General features: G+C 46.0%; 1 pseudogene; it reads right to left on the reverse strand.

Moving 5' to 3' along the window:
• Nucleotides 1–226: 226 nt before the first annotated feature.
• On the reverse strand, nt 227–25,359 carry LOC141726436 (uncharacterized; annotated as a pseudogene).
• Nucleotides 25,360–26,510: the final 1,151 nt, after the last annotated feature.

Raw genomic sequence — 26,510 nt, forward strand, 5'->3', positions numbered from 1 at the left:
GAGGTGGGAGTGGATGTAATAACAGGGCCATGGGCAGAGCCACATGTTTTTCAATGCCACATCATGTCACTGGGAGGGGCAGGACAAGGGACAGGTGTCTTCCCAGCATGGATCACAGGGAAAATGGATCACCAGGGCTCTTCCCAATGTGGATCCTCCAATAATTGGTGAAGTTGGGGCAGCGCACGAAAATCCTCCTGCACTTGGGGCACTGGTGGGCCTTCCCTTACCGGTGCCTCCGTTGGTGACTGGTCAAGGCAGAGCTCTGGATGAAGCTCTTCCCACACTGGGGACACTTGTAGGGCCTCTCCCTATTGTGGATGCGCCGGTGGGTGACCAGGTTGGAGTTGTGCTTGAAGCCCTTCCCACATTCAGGGCAGCTGAAGGGCCTCTCATCAGTGTGAATTCGCTTGTGGTGGAGGAGATCGGAGCTGATCCAAAACCTCTTCCCACACTCGGGACATTCATAGGGCCTCTCCCCAGTGTGGATGCGTTGGTGGGTGATGAGGCTGGACTTGCGCTTGAAGCCCTTACCACAGTCAGGGCAGCAAAAGGGCCTCTCCTCGGTGTGCATCCGCTGGCGCTGGAGGAGATTGGAGCTGGTCCGAAACCTCTTCTGACACTGGGGACACTTCTAGGGCCTCTCCCCAGTGTGGATGTGTTGGTGCCTGATGAGGGCAGAGCTGCAGCTGAAGCCTTTCCCACATTCCCCACACTTGTAGGGCCATTCCCCGGTGTGGATCATCTGGTGGCTGTTATGTTTGCCCAATTATCCCATCAAAAAAAAAACCCAAACAATATTTTAAGGTAGCAACAATTTTAATTGAATAGTTTAGAAAATATATAAATAAGGGATAATTTGGTTCAAATAATAGCGCATAAGCAAAAACAACCGCGGGGTACGGAGGGCAGGGTTCTTGACCCTTGCCACTTCACGTACAAGCTTGCCAAGGAAAAGTCACTCCTTATATGCCATGTGTCAATTCCATCTCCTCCAATTTTCTGTTCGTCACTTCTCTGTCTCCGCCTTCATTACCACCTTTACCACGCATGCTCCACCACTCGGTTTGGTGGTCGCACAAGTCTTTGGGGGTTGTCACTGATGAAGGCCCTGTAGTCTTCTTCGTTGTCCTTTAATTCACCTTTGGGTTACACATGCGCACCAAGCCAGTACAATGTAAGCCAAGACTAACGTATCACTGCATCTACATATCAAAGCAATAAGTCCCTTATAATTAGCATTTTCTTGGACCCAACCAGGTTCTTGGTCAATTTTAGCAACTGTATCTTCAGCTTCTTTCCTGTGGTCCTTGAGAACATCTGCTGGGAAGGGGGGGTGGGTGGAGCCCCTCCTTTCCATCTCTTCTTTGGCATTACAACTTTTAACTATTAACTGTTTTATTATTATCAAATATTAATTAATGTATCAATATTAATTATTGTTTCAATTTTTATCAGCACGAATCATAGCTATTTACCACAAATCCCCCATTTCTCTTTTTGATCATTATGATTCGTGCTGTATTTAAAAGGCTGTGCCCTGATATCTTTTATATTTTTCAGAATTTTGGTTTTCTTGTTGTCTCTTTTCAGCTTCAAACTTTTCCAGCATTTAATAATTCCAATTCTGTAGCAATTCTTTGCATCAATCTCACAAACAGATTCTTATTCAAGGCTGGCAAATCCCAATCTTTGTAATACTGTTTTAGCTGTTTATACAATTCAGCCAATTCTGTTGACTCTTTTCTCCTGTTCTTTTCTCTATTTCCCTTTGTTTCTTTTTCTTGTTTTATTTTCTCTTTTAATTTTTCTTTTAGTGCCCGATTTCCCATGCCTATACTTGGATCCTTTCCATTATCATCTCTTTTAAAATAAAGGCATCTTTCATATTGAGGACAAATTTGATCACCATGGGGATAAGGAGCTCGTCCATTATATCCCAAATTTTTCTCTACCCAATACATTTTTTCTTTTTTAATACAAACATCTATAACACTGCCGCATTTGTAGCAGGCAGAACTAACATATGGGTGTGTTACAAACACAGATTCCATCTTGTCCTTAATACACGCAGGGTGATTGTAATAATCACAAATGTTGAAATTGCTGGGACTTGGTTTTTGCTCTGATTGCTTTTTCATTGCCAAAACTCTGTTCAGTGTGGCTCTCTGGCTTTGGCCAACTGCCAAGGGTACCAGAATGATCACAGTGAAAATAATCCTTAGGAAATCTACCTTTCTACCTTTCTCAAGGCCCCTTGGGTTGCAACCAAGGGCCGAGATGCCAGTCTTCTCGGTAGCAAAGGTAATATTCCAGTATCTAGTCACTGGTGCTTTTAGTTTCCTTGGTACCCATAGTCCCACAGAGTTTGCTTGTCTCCTTTTAAATGCCATTTCCCAGTTCTAGCTGGTTAAGAAGCAATAATTAAAACAAAAAGAACAGTGAAAAGATTAGGCCAGAATACCATAAACCTGTATTTTCCAAAATTTCCGGGATGTGCCAACCACAATAAGATTTTTGTAATTATTTTCTGCTTCAAGGGCGGGGAGTTCATTAAGTCGCCGCCTCCAACAGGCAAACTCACAGCACCAATATGCCCCTGCAATGTGCCTATTGTGTACTATATAAACTTATTTTCTACAACAACTATCAATTTTGAAACACTGGTCTATAATATTATAAGTTGCTCCTTCTCTTATTTGTGCTATAGACAATATAGCAAGAACCAATTGATCTAAGTTCTCTATTAATCCAATCGCTGCTGGAAGGGTCCCGTCTCCCAATCTCAAAGGTATCCAAAAAATCACCAGCAATGTGTTCTATAATTAGCTGACTAAATACATAACTATAGCAAAGCAAGCAAATCAATTGTCTCTCCTTCTCTTCTCTCTTAGTTACTTTCCACCATGAGTTAAAGCAGAGTGTGCAAACAATACATATCCGTGGATGACACCCTAAACCATGTTTACCGCACTCTCAACATTTTTTTTCTCTGAGCTCTTTTAACAACAGGTGTTACCAATCTCAGTTTCTGGAATTGCAGTTCTGTAATCAATTCTAATACTGTTGCTGGTGGGTGATCCTGGAGGAGATCTTCGATCTTTTTAGGCTGTTCCCACTGATTCAGAAAGTCTTTTCATTATTTTTCCACCGGCGTTCTTCTGCCTCTGAGCTCAAGGGAATTGCGGTCCGCAGCCACTCCAGGATGCTTAGTTCCTTCTTAATAAATCAGGGGGTAATATAAATCATGTTCTAACAATATTTTAGCTACTGTTTGAACTGTAGCCCAAGCTGCTGGAAATGCTTTAACCCACTGAGTTAATTGATCTATTATAACTAACAAATATTTCCACCGACCTACTTTAAGCAATTCTATAAAATCAACCTGGATTTTTTTTCAAATAGCCTGTAGGCTGTTTTGCATCCTCCAAAGGGAGGTCTTCTTAACACCTTTTTATTTATTTTTTTAACAGGTAAGACACCCCTGGGTAATTTATTTTCCAATTTCAAATATCTTTATACACCCATAAAATTTTAAAAAGTAATCACAAAAGGCCCTTGTTTTCCAGTGTGTCTGTCTATACAAGTTATCTAAAATCTAATGTGCCACTGGTTTTTGGCATCATAATCTTGCCATCAGGAAAAACTCACTTTCCCTCCTTAAATGTTGCTCTTAATTTCCTTATAGCTGCCAATTCTGCTAGCGGAAGGGAAAGTGTCTCCTGCTGAATTTTTATTTTTATTTTTTATTATAAGGTCATTATTTCAGTATCTCCCTTTCTTAAGGTCGCTCTTTTTGCTTCTTCATCAGCCAAATTATTTCTCTGATTCTAATATCCCTCCCTCTCTGGTGTTCCTTTACATGAACTACTGCTATTTTCTTTGAGCCTTTTAAAGGTTCAAGTATCTAAATTATCAATCTCCCCTGTATTAACCCTTTCCTTTGAGTGTTTATAAGTCCCCTTTCCTTCCAAATTTTTCTAAAAGTATGTACTACACTAAAAGCATATTTGGAGTATGTATAAATAGTCCCTTCTTGCCCTTTTAGTATTAATAAAAAATGCACAGAGTAATACATAAAATTCACAGGCTTGTGCTGACCAGGAGGGACTAAGGGGACCAGACTCCTTCACCCTAAACTTTTTCCCACTTCACCTGAATGCCAACCCGTGTCATTAGTTTCTAGATTATCTTCTTCAGTTAAAGAATAAATTTTAAGTTCTTCTTCACAGGGTTTTATCTATAAATTTAAGGCTATTATTAGATCTCTGCCTAACATATTATTCTCGGCCTCTGGTATCAACAATAAATCATTTTACTCCAAATTTGTCATCTGTTTCAATTTGCACTCTTTTTATTACAGGAACAGGGAAATCCTCTCCTATAATTCCGATTACTGAAACTCGCTCACTACTTATCTCACATCCTTGGGGTAATTTTGTCACTGTCGACCAAGAAACTCCTGTATTTACTAAAAATACGACTTCTTCACTCTGAGGACGTACTCTTAGCTTTATTATCAAGGCCTCTTCTGGGTGTAATTCGGTCCTCTTCGTTAAACAAAGCTCTTGCCCTCTCTGATTCTCCTGAGAAGTTTTCTCATCTTGCTGTTTCTTTCTGCAATTTTTTGCAGGTGCCCCTTTTTATGACAATAAAAACAGGTGGGTCCCGCACCCTTCAAAGTGGGGCAAGAATTTTTTAAGTGTCTTTTCTTGTGGCAGGAAAAATGCAGAGGTCTTGTGTTCCTAAAAATAGATCCTGACATCCACTGCTTGATTTTCCCTGCAGATTTTTCTGTATTCAAAGCTGCCTGCATTTCTTGAACTGCTGCCACCAAAATTCTGGCATCTGCTTTCTGCTTTTTCTTATTTCTCTTTACAAACACCCTTTGTGCTTCTCTCAGTAACTCTTGCAGTCCCCTGTCCTGCCAATCTTCTAATTTTTCCCAGCTTTTTCTTAATGTCACTGCAAGATCTGGTCACAAACTGAATTTTTAACAGAACCTGCCCTACTGCAGTATTAATATCTATATCTGAACATAATTGCAAGTCTCTTTTTAATCTTTTTAACCATTCTGCCGGTGACTCATATTTTTTCTGATGCTCACTCAAAACTTTTCCTATATTATGTCCTTTAGGCACTGCCCTCTGAATTTCTTGATTTTCTTCCCTTTGGGATTCCCATTCATCCCAAAACCACATTAACATCCCCAGTGGGCTGTCCTGAGGAACGCTCCACCCCTGAGAACCCCCCCTCACGGTTCCCAGATACCTCAAACCACTGTGAATTTTTCACACAATCCGCAGCCCCTGGGTCAAGGAACTTACTTTTTCCGTGACCCATTTCTGGCGGCAACAAACTGAGAAATCCCCGGTACCAGGAGAGTCTTAGTTTCCCACACTCACCCCGTGGCTCAACTCCTCACTTATTACTCTGTCACACTGCCTTTTCAATCTACTTGTTCCACTCCTCTCTCTCCCTCTTAATCTATTAACCCCGTCCTCTCACCATCTAATCACATACTAAATTGCCTGCTACCAACCCCTCCAAGGAAACTGAACCTATTCATTCATTCTCTCAGTCTCCCTACTGAGTGAATCCCTCCTGCCCAAGGACCTTCCCACAGGTGCCTGGACCAGGGATCCCCTCCTTCCCCCTGGGTCAAACCCTCCCGGGGTCCCCACTCATTCACTTTTCTTTCCCTTCCCTCCTTTCCCGGCCGGTCTCTTCGTGGAGAACACGAAAACGCGGTACTGGGAGATCCCAATCACTTTGGGGGTCCGGGACTGCCCAGCCCCCTGTCTCAGACACTCCACACACACACACATGCAGCCGCCCCCCGACCCAAAACCTCGGGATACTCCTCCTTTTCTCACGAGGGTCTTCGTGCACAAAGCAGTTTTCTATGGGTACTCTCTCTCTTACAAGCCGGCACTCTGATGGGAGCCTCTCCTGCGCGCTTCCAATAACTAATTTGCTTATGCGTTATTGTAAAAAGAACTCTCTTTTCCCAAGGGAGAGTGGCCTAGCCTTGGGACCACTTAAAAGTCTGGTGGGGAGCTCCTTCTTAGAAGCTATCCACCTCCCCGGAGTTAAAAGAGTTCCTGGGTATCGGCACCAAAATTGTTATGTTTGCCCAATTATCCCATCATAAAAAGGCCAAACAATGTTAAAAGTAGTAACAATTTTAAAGAAATAATTAAGATGAAAAATATAAAATTGGATACAATATAATTTGATTAAAATAAGGGATAATTTGGTTCCAATAATAGCGCATAAGCAAGAGATACTGCGGGGTACGGAGGGCAGGGTTCAATGACCCTTGACACTTCACGTACAAGCTTGCCAAGTGAAAACCACCCCTTATATGCCATATGTGAATGCCATCTCCTCCTATTTTCAGTTCGTCACTTTTCTGTCTCCGCCTTCATTACCACTTTTACCATGCATGCGCCACCACTCGGTTTGGTGGTCGCACAAGTCTTTGGGGGTCGTCACTGATGAAGGCCCTGTAGTCTTCTTCGTTGTCCTTTAATTCACCTTTGGGTTACACATGTGAACCAAGCCAGTACAATGTAAGCCAAAACTAACGTATCACTGCATCTACATATCAAAGCAATAAATCCCTTATAATTAGCATTTTCTTGGACCCAACCAGTTTCTTGGTCATTTTTAGAAACTGTATCTCCAGCTTTTTTCCTGTGATCCTTGAGAACATCTGCTGAGAAGGGGGATGGGTGGAGCCCCTCCTTTCCCTCTCTTTTTTGGCATTACAACTTTTAACTATTAACGGTTTTATTATTCTCAAATATTAATTACTGTATCAATATTGAATACTTTCAATATTTATCAGCACGAGTCATACCTATTTAACACAATACTTTGTGACTCTTTGGGTGTTTCCTTTGACTGTGACTCCTGGAAATGTTTATGCAATCTCCTCTCAGGCCCTGAGGTTCCTGGGCTCAGCTCCAAATGCACCACAGGGCTCTTTAGGATCACACATCTCCTGACAAACCATCAATCTGCCTTGATTTTCCTATGCTCTACTGCAGTTCTGCAGAAAGATTTCCTTTTGCAGTTATGAAGAAATATTTCAAAGAGCTTCTAAGAAATATGTATTCCTATACTAAAGTGTGTCTTTTATTGCTGTTCTTATTATACAAGTGGTGATTGCAGTATTCAGTGATTGATATTGATCCAGGGTCTCTCATAAGGAGGTCTGGCCAGGTCAGTGCAGTTGTATCTTGAGAGCTGACCCAGTGTGGACAACCTTGCATCACATTCCCCAACACCATGTGAGAAACTATTTTTACTTTCAAAAATTTAAATGCTTCATTAAAACCTTATCAAAATATCACAGAAGACTGAATAAAGAAAAGAATACAGCACCAGGAGCAAAGGATTTAGTCAACATGTGCTCATCTACAAAATGGATGTTCTGTCTTTTAAACCTCTAGCCCCTCCCAAAGTCTTGTTAATCGACTCCTTCTTCACTGTGCAGTGGTGGAGATCACTGTCTTACTCCTTGATTGGAGCTCAGGTGCTGCCATAGTAACAAGCCAACCCTCCCAGGTGCCCCAACTGCTGAGGCTGTGCTGTGATAACAAGGCAAGGGAAGTGGAAGGATAACTATACATCTACAAAATGTCTCTTAACATATACTTAATATTCACCCCTTAATTGTGAAGGTCAACCATAAGGTTACTCATCTATAACAAACACCCTTTTCTTTTTCTCTAAGTCATTTTGCTTGAACAAATAAGTAAAAACTTTCTCTCTCTTGAATGAGTCATAGCAGCATTTTTGGATGTGGGCAAGGACAGTGGGAACAGGAGAAAAAGTCTCAGGTTTTCCTTAGACACACTTATTTGGAACGGACAAAAGGGCATCACAGAGGTCCAGTATGGCTTTGACTCCCACCTACCATGCCTATGTGGCTGCTACCCATAGTCGGTGTATCCTAGGGGTGAGTACAGAGGCCAACTTTGTTCTGCCCTCCAGTCCCTGTTAAATCAAAAGACAACGGAGAAAGAATAGAGGTCTGGTCTGGCCTTTTGTCCCTACTTTACCATGCTTATAAGGTTGCTGCCTGCAGCAGGGCTATGGAGCCTTCTTGATAGCAAACGAAGGGGCCAACCCAATCTTGCCCTCCTTCCTTTGTCTTATTTTCTTGAAGAAGCTGTCCCATTACCTTTTACAGTCTCTTGTGTACTTCCCCTCAACAGATGCTGGTATTTCTCACCCATTAAAACAGGAAGACAGTTCTCAAGCTGGTTGGTGGAAGCTTGACTCCACTTTTTGGGCGTCTTGGTGTTTTTCTGGTTGTCTCTCAGTCTCTGCTTGAGAGTCAATCTTGTTTCAGCCAGCCTGATGTTACAGTCCACTCTTTGGGTTCTTCTGCTCGGCCTTTGACTCTGTTGGCATGAGTCCATCCCCACTCTGCAGTTCGCATGGCCGATTCAGTGGTGAGCAGTACATGAAAGGGATCTTCCCAATGAAAAGTTAGAGGCTGATCTCTCCATGGCTTGATCATCACCCAATTCCCAGCGATAATATTATGGATTCTGAAATCCAGGGTGGTAGTTTGAGGAATTGCCCCTTTATGTCTTAGCCCTTCTAAGGTTTCTGCTATAGACATAACTTATTTCTTGGCATTGGCTTCCCATTTCTCATAGGTGGGAATTATCTGGGGTGAGGTCAGGAAGGGTAACCCAAATACCATTTCCTAGGGTGACACTCCCAGATCTGACTGAGGTTGGGTTCTAATTATTAATAAGGCCAAAGGAAGACATTTTACCCATGACATTTGGGTTTCAATCATTAGCTTAACTAGAGTTCTTTTAAGAGATTGATTCACTCTCTCAACCTGAGCAGTACTCTGTGGATGCCATGGAGTTGTAATTCCCATTTTACTCCCAGGGCCTGAAAAATTTTCTGCAATATCTTCAATGTGAAATGAGTTCTCCAGTCTGAATCAATCCTGTTTGCCATCCCATATCGGGGAATGATTGATTCTAGAAGTGTTTTACTCACAACATTGGCATTGGCTTTAACAGTGGGTACCACTTCTACCCAATAAGTCATGTGATCTTCTATCACTGGCAAAAATTTCCACTGTTGTACATCGGGAAGCTCAGTAAAGTCTACTTGGATGTTTTGGAAGGGCCTTAAGGCTAGTTCTGACCCTCCTCTGGGTGTTTTCCTCATGATTTTCTTATTGACTTGTTGACATATCACATTGTTTAGATGCTTAGCTATTCTGAAAATTCCCATGCAGCCCCATTCCCTTAAGAATTGATCACTTAGCACTTGTGCGCCCCAATGTGTTGTTCCATGTATGCCTTCTAGCATTTTATTGGCTAGGGTTTATTCAACATTTGCCTCCCATCTGCTAATCTCCACTTCCCTTTGTTATCTTTCTTGGCTCCTATTTTAAGAAGTTCTTCCTCTTCTTTCCCACTGAACACCGGGACTTTTTGCATTTCTCTCATGGGTGTTAATACTATTATTAGCTTTTCTGTCTCTGATTCAGTTGCATTTTTAACTTCTAAATCAGCTAAATTCTTCCCTTGCACCTCCTGAGTCACCCTTTTGTTGATGCCCTTTAACATACATCACTGCTACCTCCTCTGGTAATTGTTAGGTTTCTAACTCTTCTGAAATAAGTTTTTCATGAATCAGTCTCTTTCCCTTTGAATTTAATAGCCCCCCTCTTCCCAAATTTTTCCAAAGGCATGCTCTACTCCAAAAGCATATTTTCAGTCCTGTATATATTTTTCCCCTTTTCTGGGCTAATATTTCCAGAGCTCATTTTAGGGCATACAACTCACACACTTGGGATGACCAGTTGGAAGGTAACTTTCTTTTTTCTATGGCTACCAACTCTTCATGCACTATAGCATACATCGATACCATGTGCCCCTTTATTACCCGTGAAGATCCATTGATATACAATTGTTTTCCACCTTGGAGTGGTTGATCTGTCAGGTCCTCTCTTCCTTTAGTTTGATAGTTTATAACCTCTAGGAAATTATGTATTAGTTCCTCACCTGGTTCTCCATACAAGAACTGGACAGGGTTGAGTTGATTACTCACAATAAGCTCTAAACCATTATGTATTAAGATGGCTTCATACTTTAGCACTTGAGAATCAGTGAGCCATTTCTCAGCCTTTTGGCTCAAGATACTCCTTACTGAGTTTGGGATATATATCTTCAATTTTCCCCCAAAAGGTTAATTTTTTGCTTTCTGCTAGGAGTAGGGAGGTCGTTGCCACCACCTGAATGCAGATTGGCCACGCCTGGCTGACAGGGTCTAGTAATTTTGATAAATAGGCCACTGGTTTTCCAGATTCTCCCCAGTCCTGGGCTAACAATCCATGTGCTATCCCTTTTTCTATATTCACAAACAGATAGAAGGGTTTGTCTAAAGCAGAAAGACTCAGTGCCTGACTAATTTTTGCTTCAAAACTTCAAACTTTTGTTCATCATCCTTTTCCCACCTAATCTCTTCTTCAACTAAGTTTTTCTACAAGAACTGGATGGCCTGTGTGTATCCTTCAATCCATAGCCTACAATATCCCAAGAGACCTAAAAACCTTCTGACTTCCCTCTTAGTTTTTGGCTGTGGGTGTGAGGCTATCCCCGTAATTCTCTCAGTGTTCAGCTGCCAGCTCCATTGACAAATCACATGTCCTAGGTATTTTACTTTGATCTCTACAAATTGAAGATTCCCTTTTGATACCCAAAGTCCTTGGTTCCCCAGAAAATTTAACAACACTATAGTGTATTCCCAAAAGTCTTTTTCTTCCTGCCCTGAGAAAAGCAAACAATTTACATATTGGATGAGCTTTATCTCAGATTTAATGGAGAAGAGTTGTGTTACTTCTCCCAAGGCGTAACCAAACAGGTTTGGGGATTTGGAAAACCCTTGGGTTAACCCAGTCCACCAAAGCTGTTGCTTCCTCCTGGAATCAGGGTCCTCCCATTCAAAAGCAAATATATCCAGCTTTCCTCTGCCAATGGACACACCCAAAAAGCATCTTTTAGGTCTATCACACTGAACCACTAGTGTGCTGGGGGGATATTACTCAGTAGTGTAGAGGGGTTAGGCACTACTGGGTACTGATTCACTGTTCTTTTGTTCACTTCTCTCAAATCTTGGACAAGCCTGTAAGTCCCATCTGACATCTTTACTGGTAATATGGGTGTATTATGGGGGGACATACATGGTTCTAAGGTCCTGTCCTCAACTAGGTCCTGAATCAGTGGCTCCCCTCCTCATCTCCCTTCCAGGGAGAGTGGATATTGTCGTACCCGAACTGGATGGTTCTCATGAAGTATTTTCAATACTATAGGTTTGATGTTTAATTTACCTCACTTTTTCAGTTTTGCCCACACCATCTCATGAATTTTCTCCTCATTTTCTTCCCTCAATCAGAGAAGCTTAACTGCCATTTTCCCTTTCTCTGGGAGCACTCCAATGTCAAACTGCACCTGTAAATCCCATCCTAATAAATCTCACCCTGCTTCTGTAACTAATTGAACATCCCCAATTCTTATTTTATTTGTTCCTTCAAACTTTATTTGCATTATACGTTTGAAACCTTTGCCTTGTCTATGTTTGAAAAGACAAATGTCTGCTAATGAAGGCAGAAGCCACTCCTGAAATGGGAAATGTAAACCCCCTCCCTCAGAATTGTTATAATTTTGAAATTAGGAGGCTCTCAGGCACAGATGTGGGAGCAGGCATAACAGTTCTTTATTAGGGAAGAAAGAAAAAAATAAACAATGCAGTAATAGAAAACAACACTGACAGAGTCGGAATACGACCTGACACTCTGTGGGTCAGGGTGTTGGTAGCAGTCCAATTGAAATGGTGGCTGCAGTCCTCCTGCAGTCTTACTGCAGAAAATGTGGTTCTGTTAGAGCAGTGATCCTGTAGAAGGGTGTAGTCTTCCTCTGAAGATCCAGTGGTGGTGTAGATGGGCCTGGTCTTCCTCTGGGAATCCAGTGGAAAAGGCAGCTGCTCCTCTGGGAATCCAGTGGAAAAGGCGGCTGCTCCTCTGGGAATCCAGTGGAAAAGGCTGCTTCTCCTCAGGGAATACAGGGGAAGGGGCAGATGGGCCTCTAGGAATCCGGTGGAAAGGCTGTTCTGGTGTCCCAAAATCTCAGATTATATCCAGGGTGGAATGCTTGGCTCCTCCCTCTGGGCAGAGCATCTCACAATGGGATGATGTAATTTTATCAGTCATGCAGTGACACTCAATAGCCCATTAACATCAGATGTCTCCCCAGAGGGAAGATTGGTTTATAGAAGAGATAAAGAAAAACTGCCCAGTTCACAGATGGTAAATGACCCACCTCCGACAGATGGGAATAGAACACACACATTACCTTGCAATCTAGGACATTATCTAAGCCTTATTCTATTTCCATCTACATCACAATGAAACCTTACACAGAGTTCTCATTTAAGACTGTTTCCCTGTGGTACACAATATCTTTCTCCATCTTTCTGCATTATCCACCAAGTGTAACCAGGTCCTTGAGCAAAAACAATCCTGTGGATGGGTTTGTCTTTGCTTGAGGTGGGATTAATCCAAACAGTCTTTCCTAAAATACCTTTCATATGAACCACAGGGACTTTATCTCCATCCGCTGTGTGCAAGGGTTCAGACTGGGCAGGACCAGCTTGACTGATGGACCCTCTGGTGTTGACCATCCAGGTGGCCTTCGATAAGTTCATTTCCCAATTTCTGAAGGTTCCCCTGCCCAGGGCCTTCAGGGTAGTCTTAAGTAGTCCATTTCACCATTCAACTTTCTTGGCGGCTGGTGCATGATAGGGGATATGATAAATCCATTCAATACCATGTTCTCTGGACCAGGTGTTGATAAAGCCATTCTTGAAATGGGTCCCATTGTCTGACTCAATTCTCTCAGGGGTGCCATGTCTCCACAGGATTTGCCTTTCCAGGCCCAAGATGGTGTTCCAGGCAGTGGTGTGAGGCACAGGGTAGGTCTCCAACCATCCAGTGGTGGCTTCCACCATGGTCAGCATGTAGCGCTTGCCTTGGCATGTCTGGGGCAGTGTGATGCAGTCAATCTGCCAGGCCTCCCCATACTTGTACTTGGACCACCGCCCACCGTACCAGAGGGGCTTCACTCGCTTGGCCTGCTTGATGGCAGCACACGTCTCACAGTCATGGATAACCTGAGAAATACTGTCCATGGTTAAATCCACCCCTCGGTCTTGTGCCCACTTATAGGTGGCATCTCTGCCCTGATGGCCTGAGGCATCATGGGCCCATCGAGCTAGGAATAACTCTCCCTTGTTTTCCCAGTCTAGGTCTGTCTTTGACATCTCTGTTTTTGCAGCCTGATCTACCTGCTCGTTGTTTCAGTGTTCCTCCTTAGCTCTACTCTTGGGGACATGGGCATCTACATGGTGGACTTTCACAGGTAGCCTCCCTTCCCTGATATCAATGTCTTTCCACTCATCAGCAGTCCAGATTGGCTTCCGCTACACTGCCAGTTAGCCTCTTTCCACCTTTCCAGCCAGCCTCACAGACCATTGGCTACCATCCAGGAATCAGTGTAGAGGTAGAGCTTTGGCCACTTCTGTCTTTCAGCAATGTCCAGGGCCAGCTGAATGGCCTTGATTTCAGCAAGTTGATTTGATCCACCTTCTCCTTTGGTTGCTTGGGCAACCTGATGTGTAGGGCTCCATTTAGCTGCTTTTCACTTTTGTTTCATCTCTACAATGCGACAGGAACCGTCAGTGAAAACAGCATTTTGTGGTTCTGCTGGTAGTTGGTTGTATAGTGGAGCTTCTTCAGCACGTGTCACTGGTTCCTTTTCCTCTTCATTAGTGAGACCAAAGTTTTCACCTTCCAGCCAGTTTGTAATTATTTCCAAAATCCCAGAGTGATTCAGGTTTCCAATACGGGTACACTGTGTGATGAGGGCAATCCATTTGCTCCATGTAGCATCAGTGGCATGGTGGGTGGTGGGAACCTTGCCTTTGAACATCCACCCCAGCACTGGTAGTCGGGGTGCCAGGAGGAATTGTGTTTCTGTACCAATCACCTCTGAGGCAGCTTGGACTCCTTCATAGGCAGCCAAGGTTTCCTTTTGTGTGGGAGTGTAGTTGGCTTCAGAGCCTCTGTAGCTTCAACTCCAAAATGCCAGCGGTGAGCCTTGAGTCTCCCCAGGCACCTTCTGCCAAAGGCTTCAGGACAAGCCATTGTACCTGGCTGCAGAGTAGGGCATGATCTTCACAACTGGTCCTGTCCTGACTAGGCCAAGGGCTACAGCATGAGCAATCTCCTGCTTGATCTGTGCAAAGTCTTGTTGCTGCTCAGGGGCCCAGTGGAACTCGTTCTTCTCGTGGGTGACCAGGTAAAGAGGGCTCATGACCTGACTGTACTCAGGAATGTGCATCCTCCAAAAGCCTATGGCACCCAGGAAAGCTTGTGTCTCATTCTTGCTGGATGGTGGAGACATTGCTGTTATCTTGTTGATGACATCTGTGGGAGTCTGCTGCTGTCCATCTTGCCACTTCACTCCCAGGAACTAGATCTCATGAGCTGGTCACTTAACTGCTGTTTTTGATGGCGAAACCAGATTCCAGGAGCATTTGGATGATTTTCTCTTCTTTCTGTAACACGTCTGCTCATGTGCTCCCCCACACAATGATATCATCAATATACTGTAGATGTTCTGGAGCCTCACCCCTTTCTAATGCAGTCTGGATCAGTCTGTGGCAGATGGTGGAGCTGTGCTTCCACCCCTGGGGCAATCGGTTCCAGGAGTACTGCCCTCCCCTCCATGTGAAGGCAAAATGAGGCCTGCATTCTGCTGCCAAAGGAATGGAGAAAAAATGCATTGGCAATGTCTGTAGTGGCGTACCACCTTGCTGCCTTGGACTCCAGCTCATACTGGAGTTCCAGTCTGTCTGGCATAGCAGCGCTCAGTGGTGGAGTCACTTCATTCAATGCAAGGTACTCCACAGCCAATCTCCATTCTCCTTCAGATTTACACACAGGCCAAATGGGCTGTTGAAGGGTGAGTGAGTTTTGCTGACCACCCCTTGGCTCTCCAGCTCTTGGATCATCTTATGGATGGGAACCACAGCATCTCAAGTGGTTCTGTACTGTCCGTGATCCACTGTGGAATTGGGAATTGGCACCTGTTGCTCTTTTCCCGTCAGGCGTCCTACTGCAGATGGATTCTCAGACAACCCAGGCAAGGTGTTCAATTGCTGGATGCCCTCTGTCACTACAACTGCTATCCCAAATGCCCACTTGAGTCCTTTTGGGTCTTTGAAATACCCTCTTCAAAGGTAGTCTATGCCCAAAATACATGGGACCTCTGGGCCAGTCACAATAGGGTATTTCTTCCACTCATTTCCAGTCAGACTCACATCAGCTTCCACCAAAGTGAAATCCTGGGATTCCCCTGTCACACTAGCAATAGAAACAGACTCTGTCCCCACATGTCTCGATGGGATTAATGGACATTGAGCACCAATATCAACCAAAGCTTTGTACTCTTGTGGTTCTGATGTGCCAGGCCAACGAATCCACACAGACCAGAAAACACAATTTTCCCTGGCCTCTACCTGGCCAGAGGCAGGGCCCCTCTAAGCCTGGTTATCCTTCTTTCCCTGGGCATACGCCTTGGATGTTCCTTCAAGGGAATGGGACATGTCCTCATCATCATACCTGGCTGTTCGGCTATGGGCAACTGGAGCTGCTTTCTTTCTGGTGGCTTCCTTCAGTTCACGCACCCATCGTGCCAGAACAGCAGTAGGTTTTCCATCCCATCTCCTCATGTTTTCCCCACAATCACGCAGGTAGAACCACAGCTCAGCTCGTGGGGTGTACCTTCTCTCTTTATCTGGGGAACATCTGTCTTAGGTACCAGAACCTCTGATCTGTACTGCTGACCTTTGCAGAAGGTCTTCTTTAATCTCCTCTCTGAGCTTCTTATGATTCTCCTCTATCTTATCCTCTAAGTTCTGCAGACGTGTTTCTACTGCTGCAATTCTGGCATGTGTCAGGCCATGCACAGCATCTGCATATGCTCGGAGCTATCTTTGCCATGTCAAGCACAGTCTCACCCCTCTCATCCCTCTTCATTATGGCTGAGGCAGAAGCATATTCATGTGGCCCAAGTCGTACGAGTTTTCACCACATCACAGACGTGCATGGTACCAAGTCTGGGTTCCTAGTTGTTACATCATCTGAGAAGATAATCTCTGCCATGGCCATTTCTCTCAGGCCTTGGATCCCTTGCTCTATTGTCTTCCACTGAGTTTGTTGCATATAAAGAACGTCTGCACACAGGTATCTTTGTGCAACACTTTCCAAGACCCGTGCCCAGAGGCTGTGAGGGCTAGCCCCCCTCATCATTCCTTGGTCAATGACAGGATTCTGTGACAGGGATCCCAAATGCCTCACTTCAGTGCCATCCAGAATTGTAGCCTCGCCTGCAGCATCCCAGAGACGGACTAACCAACGGACAACCTATGGATTCATCTGGTCGTTGAGTGTAATCCTTCCTTAGGCCACGAAGGTCCTTCAGGGAAAAGGACTCAATATTGGCTTCTGATCTCGTATCTGCTTCTTTGACTCCTGATTTTATGTCAGGAAGTGTTGAGGTTCCTTCTCCTGCATCATCATCATCATCATCATCCACTGGTTGATTGGTCTTGTCAGGGCACTTTCCACTTGTAGTGCTGGTAGCAACAGCCATTGGTTGAGGCTTATTGTCTGGTTTAGCTGCTGGCTTAGGCTCACTATCTGGTTTGGCTGCTGGCTTCGAGCCTGGGGTGTTGGCTGCAGCCTGAGTGACTGGGATAGCTGATTTATCTCCCTGCCGCCCTCCCTCTGTCTGCTGTCCTACAGTATCTAGCAATGTGCGATAAGCACAAGCCAGGGCCCAGCTCACTGCAATGATCTTTTCCTCCTTAGGGTCATCATGGTACTTCTCTTTCATGTATTTCACCACCTCAGCTGGGTTCTGAATTTGTTCATGGGGAAAGTCCCAAACTATAGGGTCAGAGAATTCCTTCAGGATTTGGCCCATATCCTCCCATTTCCCACACCACTCAGGATTTTCCACACCCTGAGTAGACACTCAGAGTCTACTCCTGAGTCAGGGGTCTCATCAGCCCCTCTAGAAATCTCAGCCCTCATTCTAGAGAAGCAGCAGACAGTATAAAGAAAGCTTACCAGAATGAATACCAGAAAGATGGTTTCTTTAACATTGAGGGGAAACTGAACATTCTCCAATAGCAATGTAACAGATTCAGAGAAGAAGAAGGAAAGCAAAGGCTGAAAAGCCTCATCCCCTTCTCCTCTTCTAACAAACTGGGTGCACAACTGTAGCCATGAACCATTCATACCTGGAACAGACCCTGGCACTTTTATAAACTTCCTACAAGTCATTACCATCAAGCCCAGCCCAATAGCTATCCTAGTCCGTGCCCCTCTACTGCAAAACCTACATACTAGGGACAATACTGGAACTATTTCTGGGTAAGAAAATTAACCTAGGGACCATAGAGATATTATACAAAAAAACATAGGGACCAGAAACACATGCAGGCCTCCACTCCAAGAGACATTATGAATTCAAACAACGTGGCTACTAACTGCTTTATCCCAATACAGAGTAATTGCAACCAAAATACAGTCAGAACAGGGTTTTTTCCACTCTCTCGAGCATCATGTTGGGCACCAATTATTTGTCGTGGTTTAGGGTAAATTTGTGAGAAAACATCCAAAAGGGGGCCCCCCCAGAAAGCAAACCCATGTGGCCCCCCCCCCCACAACCAGTTCGGGAAAAACTTCCTTGGAGAGAAGTGGAAAGAACCTGTTTATTTAACAGGCACAGCATCCCCAGCACAAAAAAAAAAAAAGAACAATACCAGATGACAACACTCAATTGCCGCTCTGAAGAGACGAAAAATTCAGAAAGTCTCTCCTGTGGATGCTCGCTCTCTTATCAATCCCTCCGGCACTGGGAAAGGCTGCTGCCCAGAGTAGGCCCCCATAGGCCACAAAGTGCAAGCTCTCAGTGCTCCCCAGGTCTCAGTCCGGAGCAGGTTCAAACAGTTCCAAGAAAAGGGAAAGAAAAACAGTCCAGGGAAAGCTTCTCTGCCTCAGCCAGCTGAACTAACTAAAAAGCAAAGGAGGGCTCTGTTCTGCTCCAGACAACACAGTGCAGCACGGAATGTGGAGTGAGTGCAATCTCTGATAACAAATGCTGTGCTTCTTCTTCTCCCTGCCTTCACTCTCAGAGCCAGTCTTGAAAACACAGAAAAGAATACCCAGCATAAACAGAACAGATGATTTGGGATAAAAGCATCATAAAGTCACCCTAGGGCAACCACAAATAAAAAGATGTTTTTACCAAGAAGAAAGGTACCACAAGCAAATACGACATGTCGATGTGGCAAGTAGAAAAAAGGTCTAAGAATTTTCCTGTGGAAGAAAACTGGAAAACAATTTCCAGCTTATACTGTAACACACTAACTTTTTGTGATTGGAGAATAGTAACATGAATATGGTAATTATAGCAGTTATGCTAGGCTCTAGGTAACAGTAAAGGTATTGATTGGTTGTTATGTATTAGCTGCTCAGCAAAGAAAAATATATAATGCATTGTAACCAAAATTAAAGGGTCTTCAGGCTTGCCTTTAAGTTGGAGCTGACAGCTGAAGGCAAAGGCTCTGTCACCCGTGACCGTGGACTGCTGTAACATCTTGGATACAATAAACTGTATTTTAAAGAGCTGCCTGAAGCCCTGCATCCATCGTTATGGCTCTTACATTCCTGGGTGCCATTTCCAGTCTCAGTTGGACAGCACACCCCCTGAACCCACGGTGGTGCTGCTGCCCTGCTCCCTCTCGTCCTCCCAGCGTGTCCACACTGGGTCTGGATCTGGGAGCGGCTCCGTGTTGGCAGTGCCGGCACTTGGGGCTCCTGGCACCTGCAGAGCTGTGGGACAGCAGGAGTGCAGACACAAATAGTGTGCTCCAAAGGGGCTCTGGCCTGGGTCTTACTGCTCCTTAACCAAATGCTGCACCGAGAGCTTTGCTGCTCTTCACTGGGTCTGTGAACATCACACTGATGAAATGTGCTGTGGGAAAAGTACCAGAGACCCAGTGCACAGGGAACTGGGGCTACAATTAGAGAAAACCGAGGACTTCCACTGGCATCCTGATAGGACCTATAAAAGTATGGAAATTATACAGTAAATCACAGTTGCTGCTCCCTGGTTAGAATGTGGTTGGCAGGATTTGAAACCTATTCCACAATGATTCTCCCCTCACACACACACCTGCTGAGGGAGATGGAATGGAGGGTGGAGTGGAGTGGAGTGGAGTGGAGTGGAGTGGAGTGGAGTGGAGCGGAGACACTGTGGCCAGGCTCTGTGGGAACCCTTGCAGGGAAGGGAACTCGATGGCACTTTGCAGCTGATAAACCACACAGCACCTCTGCCAAGGGAGATAGGGGAAGATGTCCTGCTGCTGAGCCAGCAACTCTGCTGAAATCTCTCTCCTCAGATTAACTAAGTTCATGAAAGCCTAAAACAGTAGTATTAATGCACACCTCCAGCCCAAAGTTCCCCACGCACAAGGTACAACCATCCCTCAATGGGCATGAGCTTTGTATTCTTTTTGACTCTATATTTAAAAGCAAAGTCAGAGAATGTTACACCCGGTTAGTAACAGTGGTATGTCTGACTCAAGTCAGTCAAGCTCCACCAAAACACAAAGAAATAGTGAGAGAAAAGTTGGGGAAGACTCCTTGACGTCTGCAGGGGTCAGTCGAGGGGCTGAACCTGTCTTCTTCCCTATAAGGATGCCTGTTGGGTAAGAATCATACTTTATGCACAATGAATGTTTAACTGGGGATTAAAGCTTTCCTCTGTATTCCTTTGAGTGCAATTTTACAGTCAGATACTGTAACTGACAATCCTTGAACTTTAACCTGTCATGACTTTATATTAATAAAGGGAGTTACTCCATAAACTGTCAGTGTGAGTCCTTCGTGAGTGCTGGCAGCAGGGAACACACTCCAATAAAAAGGAAGAGCCACTGAGAGGTCTCCTTTGTGCTGTTGGTGTTTTCCTGAGTGTCCTGCTTTCAAAGCAAACCAGTGGGTTTTTGCTTTGAAATTGCTCCCAATTCCAAGTCAGAAATACAATTTAATAGGAAAATTAAAATAAAATGCAGTAGTACAAAAACACTGAAAGAGTCAGAATACAACCTGACATTCTGTTGGTCAGGGTGTTGGCAGCAGCCCCCTTAAATGGTGGTTGCAGTCCTCCTGCAGTGACAGATGTCGTTCTGTTGGAGCTGTGATCCTGTAGAAGTATGTAGTTTTCCTCTGAAGTTCCAGTGGTGGTGCAGATGGGCCTGGGCTTCTTCTGGGAATCCAGTGGAAAAAGGCTGCTTGTGGTATTTCAAACCTCAGATTATATCCAGTTAGGAGTGCTTGGCTCCTCCCCCTGGGTGGAGCGTCTCCTAATGGGATAATGTAATTTTATCAGTCATGCAGTGAGACTCAATGGGCCTTTAACAGAAGATATCTCCCAGAGTTATGAGGGATGGGTCATGGAAGAGATAAAGAACACTGCCCCACCTGGTTTAAACAGCTGGTAATAGAAGACATACTGCTGGTTACATCTTGCATTGCAACCTATGAAACTAAGTCAGACAAACATCCCCCAAACCAGCAGGACTGCTCAGTGAAGGGTCCCCCAAGAGGACATCAACAGACTGGTTGGGGACAAGGGTCTTGGCTTTCCTGGGACACTGAAATACAAATTAAATATTATGGGGTGAGTAATCTCCCAACACTAAGGGTCAATGTAGCCTTTCCTTTTCACGTGGCAGTCACAATGGCCCCTTGGTTCCATGAGGTTCTGTTGTGTCACAATAGAATTCTTGGTTTTGTAGTGCCACAATGGCTCCATGTGGCTTTACCCGTTGGTTCAATCATCCTCCATCATGTCACAATGATCTCCTTGGTTTGAAAAAGCTCCACTGTGTTACAACAGCCCCTTGATTCCATGCAGTTCCACAGCAGGGTCTCCTGGGCCCCACAGGATCACAGTGCCCCATGGGTTCCATGCAGCCCTGCTGTGTTAAAACAGACCCTTGGTTCCATAAGGCCCTACCGTGTCAAAATGGGTGACACAGGTTCTGCAGTGTCAAAGGGGAGCTTTTTTTTCCCATGAAGCCCTGCTGTGTCACTATGGCCCCTTTCTTCCACAAGACCCCACAGTGTCACAGTGGCCCATCTGTTTCATGAGTGGGTGCTTTGGAGCTCCAGCACCCTCAACAGCTGGAGGGACACTGTGCCAGATCAAGCAGGCATCTCAGCTTTGTTCTGCTCCTCAGCAGGCTGCGCAGCTCCACTCAGAGCACAGAACTGCAGGAGCTCAACACCCAGGTAACCTGTGCACTGTCATCCTCTTCTCCAGGGACACACAACATCACCTTCAGCTTCAGCCTGGTGGTCCCAACTGCTTCTCTCTCCTAGCAGCATCCACTGCTGCTGTGTTCTGCCTGGGGACACAGTGCTGCGGCACCCTGGGGCCAAGGCTGCCTCTGGTGTCTCCTGATGAGGTTTTCCCCTGTTCTTTCCTGGGTCCCAGCAGGAGTTCTTGGACCAGAAGCAGTTTGGTAGTACCTCAAATTCCCATTCTTGTCTCAGGGACAGCTCTGGCCTCAAGCGGGGAGATTGCACAACAGCTCGCAAGAGCCTCGTTCTGCCAGGGGAAAACTGAAACTAATCTTTTCCTGCAGGAACTCTTTATTACAAAATAATGGCTGGCAGTTGCTGAGGAACAGAATAGCTCCTGGCTGGTGCCTGCACAGCTCACCTTGTCATCCTGCCAGTGCTGTTGGTCTTGGACCAGCTGCAACTGCAGCGGGCACACCTGAAAGAGGCACAAGGCCCAGCTCAGCCCAGCCCATACTCCAGGAGCATCTGCACCCGACGGTAGCGGATGTCAGGGCAGACACAGCCCCCAACTCCAGCCCTGACAAACACTTTGTCCTTGTACAAGGGGAAGGAAGAGGCTCCCAGACTGCTCCTGAACAGAGCTCAGGGCACTGAGCCCTTTTCCATAGGCTGGGCCTCAGCAGGAGGGCTGCTGCTCACCCAAGGCACTGAAGAACTCTTCTACTTGTGCTCCTTGGAAGCCTCAGGCACTGGGAGCAAATTCTCCCTCTCCTGATGCCTTACAACATCCCTTCTGGCTCCTCCATTGATGTTCCACCTGCACAAAGGGTGGGAGGAAGGGTCACATGGAACAAAAAGATCTCAGGATGTCAAGGCAAGGAGATGTCTCTTCAACGAACCTGAATTGCACCAGAGAACATTGAGGGTATAAAAGGACGTGTGGGCTATGGAAGAGAGTCAGGTGTGTGTCTGGGCACTGGAGTGAAGGCCATGAGGTGCCTAAAGAGAGAAAATATAAGTGTGTGCCCACAGTGAGGAGAGGGAGAAGGAAGGAAACAAGCAGAGGACTCCAAAGTACTGCCTGGGGAAATGTGTCCTGTTCCAGAGGAGCCTGAGGCTTTGCAGAGGCAGTGAAAGCCCATTTTACCTGCCTAAGATTCCTGCTGGCACAGCGCTGAGCTCCCTCCTCTCTGTATTATCTTCTGATGATGCAACCAGACCCAGCACACATTCCAGGCCTTTCTTTGGGTGCCATGACAGCTGCTTCCCTGCTGCTCCAGCAACCTGCTGTGTATTCAGAGAGGAGATGATTCCTTTCTTTTAAAGCATCAGAAAAGCTGCTTGCCCTGGTGAAGAGCAGAATGAAGCTGAGACACCTGTTTCATCTAGGCCAGGTTGTTTTCTTCCAGGCTTCTGAGGCTCAGTTCCCTCTCTTCCAGAGTTAGAGCTGGCCTGTGGATCAAGGCAGCAGATGGCCATGAGAGACATTCGTGTCCCTTGGGTTCCTCAGAGGGGAACCTGGCTTAGATCAGAAATCGTGGGTTTAAGATTGTTCTGCCAAGCAAAGGAATCAGGATGCCAGGCTGATCCAGCTCCCAAAGGGTTGAAGTTACCAGACCCAAGGTGGGGCTGATGGATGTATCCTGCTCCTTGCACTGCAGCTTGGGCAGGGTTAAGACCCCAACCTAGCAACAGAACACTCCTCTAGAGGGAAAGAGATACTTCCAAAGCCTTTGTCTTCAGAAAAACTGTAACTGTAGGCTCAAAAGAGAGGAAGTGCAACATCTGGAGAATGAAACACATCTGCATGGACAGTTCAGATTGCCACCACTTAGGAAATGCTGGCAGATACAAAGACCAGAAAGAGGGAATATTCCATTCACACAATGCAGGGTCCCAGAGGCTTTCATTTACCTGGCTTTTTCCCTCTCTAGGACCTCACTCCCATCCTGTTGAGCTTTGTGGACAGTCAGTTCCTGGTACTTTCTGGAGGCTGCCAGCAGAGATCTCAACTCTCCCACCTCAGAACAAAGCAGTCAGAGGCTACAGCCTGTCCCTGTCAGCTACAGCAGGCACTGTGAGGAAAGGCAAAGGACAACTTTCCATTTGTCCCTGTCCTGAAAGGGCCATATTCACAATGGATATGGACAACTTGTTTCCAACTCTCATTGGGTCACCAGGGGTATGTGGAAAAGCACCTCAAAAGCAAGGCTAGCAGGAAGAGGCCAGCAGAAATCCATGTTGATGGTTGCTGGTTAGGAGCACAGAGGACTAACCCTGCTGTCCAGGGCAGCAGCTGAGATTCAGCAGAGCCTAAGTGTCCTTCAGAGCAGTTGCCATGGAGCCCAGAGCACGAGGCAGCCCCAGGGGTCACCCCCTAAGCTGCTGCTCTGCCATGGAAAGGTAAAAAGGGCACGGAACACCTGGTGGATGACTGCAGTGCCACTGCTGTTTCACTCACCTGCTTTAGCACACCCTCCCTCTGCTCAAGGAGGAGATTAATCTCCGCTTTGATGCCTACTAGCAGGAAATTGTTTGAGTCCTTTGTGGTAGAAAACTCTGCTCTCAGGGACTGCAGGAACAGGCAGGAAAAGAGCACAAATGACCAATAAGGATCAGGGAAGATGGCTCCACAGAGCTGGGAAAAGCAGCAAGGAGAGAGACAGCTTCCCTGAAGGCAGAAGCTGTGCTGAGGGGGTGGACATGAAGGACACAAAAGACAAAAGACAGAGCTGGGGACACCAGCAAGGCAGTGCAGGATCACGAGTGCCAAAGGGAGAAAGAAAGGACTTCAAATGGCTGAGTGAATGGAAAGGTGTCGAACTGAGTGAGGCCTCAACAGCTGAGCCTGTGGCCAGTGGGGAGGACAAGCACAAGTTCTCACCTGAGTAGGCCCTTGTCTCCTTGCCAGTGCTTCCCAAGCCAATCCAAAGGAATGCTGTGCATCAGTGGATCTTGGGGTTGGGGGGATGTTCCCAGAGTCTGCATGCTGGGAACTGTCAGTGCAGATACGGGAACTGGCCATGCTGTCCCTGCTGTCTAAAGGCACCTGAAAGCCCACACCCAGCTGTTAGTCAGGAATTCTCTTCCTATTCCAAAGAACCCCTGAGACATCTCTTCTGATCCCAACAAGAATGAGTGTCCATTCATGGAGAACCAGTTCCAAAATTCAGCTAAACAAAAAGTTGCTTCCGCATTGAGCACGGTTTGTGCTTAGTGCATTTATTCCTGAGGTTACAGTGAAATTAAATAGGGCCCTTTGAGGTCAACTTCCTACTCCATTCTGCAGAATCGCTCCACAAGACCTTGTGGAGCCAATGGAGGAGAGAAGTCTTCTCTGGGGAAAAACAGGGCACAGAGACACAAGTACCTCTTCCGAGCAGACAGGAGACCCATGACAGGGCAACTTCTCCCTTCCAGGCTTCCTGCATTTGCCTTCCCTCAATGCCATTGCAAAGTGTTTCTGAGCCAGCTCAGCACAGTTATACTCACCTCAGGGGCACTTGGGGAGAGTAACTGGTGAGAAGGTGTTTGGGAAGTGAACTGCTGGCTCATTCTGAGCCCTCCAGCTTCCTGGAAGAGCACAGGTGAGAGCCCACTCAGAGTGCAGGGCAGGGCTGACCCTGAGGGAGTCGCCCTTCCAAGCCAGGAGCCCCCCCTGCTCCCTCCCAGGCTTATCCCCAGAGCCAGGACCAAAGCTGCCTCCAGCTCTGGAGCAGCCAACTGTGACTCCCTTGTTATTTCCCAAGGAAACCTTCTGCTGTGGGACAGTCCAGCCCACACAGCTCCCACTGGGCTTGGCACAGGGAGAGCAGCAACTTTCTCACCTGCTGGGTCTCCATCTGCCTGTTGGCATGAGCAACGTGGGCCATGGCAAATGCCAGTATCTGGGGGATGTTGGCAGTAGCAGGGCTAAAAGTCAATATCCAAAGGCCATTGGCCTTTGCTGGCTCCAAACCCTGACATCCAAGGGTTGTTGGCCTTTGTTGGTCCAAACCCTGATGTCTAAAGGCTATTGGCCTTTGCTGGTCCAAACCCTGATGTCCAAGGGTTGTTGGCCTTTCCAGGGCCAATAGCACACTATCAAAGTGCCATTGGCCTCTGCAAGGTCCAAACCCCAAGGCCAAAGAGCTGTTGACAGCTGCAGAGTCCAAATCCCAAGCATTCCATGGGCTGTTGACAGTTGCTAGCCTCCAAACCCCAACATTCCAGGGGCTGTGGGAGAGCCCTTCCCTGGCTCTGCCCCATCCCAGCTCCCTGCTGGCCTTGGCACTTGCTCTGCCACCCCCATGCCCCCACAGCCCTGCTGGGCAGCTGGGCAGGGGCATGGCTCATAACAGGAGCTCAATGTTTTGGGTCAAGACAGCATCAGTTTTACAGATCAGCATTCCCAAGACAGCAGGGTTTGACCCACATGCTCTTTACAGATGCACTCAGTTCCTGAGTGACAGGAATTCTTCTGTCTTCCCTGAAAAAGGGGAGATGTAAGAAAAAGCCTAAAAAGGCTCTTACTGGTAAATAATATTCATGGAAAGGAAAACTTTGGGTTTAGAACAGACACAAGAGCAGGAAAAATGTTGTTTCAGGATCTTTTGAAATTTCTTTTGAAATGATGCAAAGAGCTGTAGTGTTTAAGGCTCATAAAATAGATTAGGAATCCAAGAGACATCCAAGAGTGGATTTTTTTTTTCTCTGCTCTCTCTTTGGTGATGTATCAATAGGCTACCTAGGCAGAAGAAAAGTCTTGCTGAATACATATTTTGGTTTTGGGCAAATTTAGGGAGGAAATTTCTAAAGGGCTCCTTTCAGAAAGCAGATTCAAATGGTCCCTCCCCTACCTGGTTTAGAGGGGCCCTGCCTCTAGCCAAGGAGAGGCACAGGAAAACTGGATTTTCTGGACGGTGTGGATCCGATGGCCTGGCACGTCAGAACCACAAAAGTACGATGCCTTAGTTGATACTGGTGCACAGTGTACCCTGATACCACCGGGAAATGTGGGGGCAGAATCTGTTTCCATGGCCGG

Source organism: Zonotrichia albicollis, chromosome 35 (genome assembly GCF_047830755.1).
Source record: "Zonotrichia albicollis isolate bZonAlb1 chromosome 35, bZonAlb1.hap1, whole genome shotgun sequence".
Lineage (NCBI taxonomy): Eukaryota > Metazoa > Chordata > Aves > Passeriformes > Passerellidae > Zonotrichia > Zonotrichia albicollis.